Source organism: Hordeum vulgare, chromosome 5H, assembly GCF_904849725.1.
Source record: "Hordeum vulgare subsp. vulgare chromosome 5H, MorexV3_pseudomolecules_assembly, whole genome shotgun sequence".
In the NCBI taxonomy this organism is placed as follows: Eukaryota; Viridiplantae; Streptophyta; class Magnoliopsida; order Poales; family Poaceae; genus Hordeum; species Hordeum vulgare.
In genome coordinates, this window is record NC_058522.1 from 554,777,022 (window position 1) to 554,780,909 (window position 3,888).

Sequence of the window (3,888 nt, forward strand, 5' to 3'; positions counted from 1 at the left end):
ATTCTCCTAATGACGTGATCCAGTTATCAAGCAACAACACCTTGTTCATAATCAGAAGACACTGACTATCGTTGATCAACTGGCTAGCCAACTAGAGGCTTGCTAGGGACAGTGTTTTGTCTATGTATCCACACATGTAAATGAGTCTTCATTCAATACAATTATAGCATGGATAATAAACGATTATCTTGATACAGGAATTATAATAATAACTATATTTATTATTGCCTCTAGGGCATAATTCCAACAGGGTCCTCCTCGTCACAAGTTGTGTGATGGATTGAGAACTCCTTGTGACGAGGAGGACCTTAACTTCTTCTATGCGTCTACGACCATCACCATGGGGAATGGTGCCAAAAACGCCTTTTTGGGACACGCCTTGGCTCTGTGGGTGCAGGCCCAGGGAGTTTCTCCACTTGTCTTTGAGGCCTTCTCTAGGAAGAAATGGAAGGTGTGTGAGGCCCTCAAAAATAATGTGTGTGTCCTCAAGATCAACACATCCACGGTCGTCTTCGCTGAAACACATACGACAATTCTTCACTCTATGGGCGCTTGTGAATGATGTCCGTCTTGATGAACTCGTCGAAGATACCATTGTGTGGAAGCACATGACGAGCGGACCTTATTCAGCGGCCTCCGTTTACAAGGCTCAATTCCTAGGCTTGATCCTCCCTTCCATGGACCATATGATTTGAAGGGCTTAGGGGCCACTAAAGGCTAAATTCTTTGCTTGGTTGGCTATCCAAGATAGAATTTGGATCACTGATAGATTGTTCCAATTAGTGTGTTGTTCTTCGCGTCAAGTTACACTATATTGCAGTATGACTAATTTTAGATGGTCAAGGAGAAGCCTGCTTTCAGCATACAAGGCACGGGCTATCAGTGAATCCAAATGAGGATCTCCAACTAATCCTCGTCTTCTTCGCGATTTGGCACGAGAGGTTCATTCTGAGGATGAACTAGTACAGCATGTGCATCACACATGCCACCAATGAGAGGTTCATTCTAAGGATGAACTTGTACAACATGTGCATCACAGATGCCGTCAATGCGGTTACGGGTCTCTTCTGCTAAGTATATAGATCGTGTACTACGGCAACATTTAAGAGCACCGGGATTGAGAACAGCCGAAGGCAACTGTTACAGAAATTAGAACAGCTCATGCTAATATGTTTAATAAACAGACAGAGATTCAGAAGAAATCTACAGCGAGGGAAAGGGCGAAGAACCTACAAAAAGTTCATTGGCCAAAGGAACGGAAGGCATAAAGAAGCTAACAAGAAGAAAGCAAGCCTGATTCTCCTACATCTACATTCTGGAACAAAAAGGAAGTCAGTCTCAAACCCATTTCTACAGCCTGATTCACCTACATTATTCTGGACAACAAGGCAAATATGGATTGCAGACGATACACACACCTAAACAAGACATTCTGTACATGGTCAGCTGCAGATGATCAGCATTGAAACAGTCACAGCTTCAGCAGTGGTTCCTACTGAAATGCCCTTACAGATCTGCATGTGTATCCATGTCTGAATATATGCAGGTGCCAGGTGAGCAAGTAGTTTCACACACGTTCATCACATCAGTACCAGTAGTACTAACTCTGCAGCTTTCCAAAGTAAGCGAGCATAGTTTGATAATAGTCCACCGGTCGAAAAGACAAGTACTACATACCATTACAGGAACGGCACACACAGCCAACAATCTAGTACATTACATCACACTAGTTGGGTGCACCTAATGCACAAAAGATGCTTACAACAAACTAATGAACTGATAGCAGATACATACAGCATGGCATAATTCATCCTCAGACCCCTAACGCCCTAAAGCTGGAACCTTGCCGTAGTATGGCACATGGAATAGACTGCGGTATAGTTCAGTGAACCTTCTTGGAATCTTTTGAAACTGTGAGCCTTTTCCAGTCCTCATGCTAACTGAGATGATCTTATCAGCAATTTTGTCATCAAGGATAACCAGTTCCCTCTCCAGGTCAACAGCCATGATGTCATAATCGAAACACCAATATCCTTCGCTGTCAGTGCGGAGCAACATGTCCCTCCCAAATACATCGACCATACTTAGGCGGTGTTTCACTACCCACCCGTCAGGGCCTTCCAAACTCCAAATCCGTATCGCACAGCCGTCTAGTTCTTGTTTCACATAGCGTAAGACGCCTGAGGACTGGCCAATAAACCCATTACAACAGGAAAACATATCTGGCCTATAAGGAATTCCTGGCAGCTGAATGATCCTATGGTTGAGCCACTGTGTGCATGTGTCAGGTGCGTCTAGCGCCAGAATTTTATGGGCGAACAAGTGCTTCACATACAACACCCCGTTTATGAAGAGTGAATCACCAACAAATGCATCCCTAGTTCCCAAAGACAACTAGACCATGTGGAGTCCTCGGAGAAAAATACCTTAACTTCAGTGGAGGTTCCAACATGAGGGTCCAGGACCATGCTTGACTGAAATTTGAAGACATAGAAGTGTTGAGACCATAATGGATCAAAACACAAAACGAATTGATTAGTAGAGATGGTTGGCCCAGGTTCAGTATCTGGAAGCGCCATCCACTCTTGACTTGCCGGATTGCACACAATAGCGTTGGAAATTTCTTCACGCCAACCTCCCTGGTAACAAAGAAGTAAGCCATTGGAGCAATCCTGAAGCTGTATCGGGTACTTGTAACATGGCACAAAGCTAAGTGCTGTGTCAATTTTCTTGTCACTTGAGGACAGTCTGGCAAGATGGATGGCAGTGCCAAGAGACCAGGGAAGTCTGCCATGCTCACGTTTCCTGTACAAGAGACCATTGGGAGTTCTTGGGAGCTTTTGCCGGTAGTATGGATGAGATGAGAAGGCAAGCCAAGACTTGCAGACACATTTGAAGCGGCACAAGGACTTCAGCGGCAGTCGAGACAGGATGTCCACCACCAGCTCATCAGGTAGTACACATGTGGACATCCCCTGCCGGGGCTTTATATCTAGTTTGAACCAATCTAGCATCTGAACTTATCTGCATCAAAAGAGGGAAAAAATAGATGATATGAAAGTGGGAAACAATGAAGTACGTCTGTAAATGCCATATGAACCCCAAAATTCAAACATTAGCAAACCCCCCCCCCCCCCCCCCACACACACACACACACCAAAAAAAACAATGAGTGCACATTTTTCTGTCGGTCCCCGTCGGTGCCTGAATTAACAGAGAAGCGGCAGTTCAAACATATGTGTTCATGCCTATAAAAGAACATATTTAGTATTCCTCCTTGGTCTGAGATATTTCCATTTCTACGAGGAAATAGCATCAGAAATTACTAAACATGGGGTTCCACATTTCTGGACCAAAACTGCACGCAACTTACCACTAGATACACAATCAACACTCAAGATCGTTAGATGGTTCCTGAGCAAGAAAAGAAAAACAGCTTATTAAAGAATCAAAAGTCTCAAGTGCTACGAATACACTGCTGTGGTGGTTACCAGAAAACTACAAGGCGCTTTCCTTCAGGCCGGACCTCGTTACCAACCAGACTACGCACTAGCTGTGGCTACACCTAAGCACATTAGCAGCATTTGTAGCGAACCTGATAGAGGAAATGAGGGCCAGATCGAGCAATGCTAGCTACCCTACCCTACCTCCCCATCATCAAGAACTATGTATAGAAGAAGCATGAATGAATGAAAGTGAGGACTGGAGAACCGAGAGGAGTACCTGGATCTGCGCCGCCGCGGTTGGATCTGGATGGGAGGCAAGGCAACCCTAGCTTCCGCTTCTCCCGTGTGCGTGGTGAGTGGTGAGTGGTGAATGGTGAGTGGAGGCGGCCGTGGTGAATAATGAAGCAGTTTTACTGCAGTCGGAGGGAGCGGTAGAAATGGA

General features: G+C 45.1%; 1 long non-coding RNA gene across 1 annotated transcript; it reads right to left on the reverse strand.

The window, feature by feature from the left end:
* Positions 1-1,613: 1,613 nt before the first annotated feature.
* Positions 1,614-3,888, reverse strand: LOC123399052. The gene is made up of 2 exons (XR_006610310.1): positions 3,724-3,888; positions 1,614-3,024 (listed from the first exon to the last, which is right to left on the reverse strand). It is a non-coding gene; the product is annotated as an uncharacterized LOC123399052 (long non-coding RNA).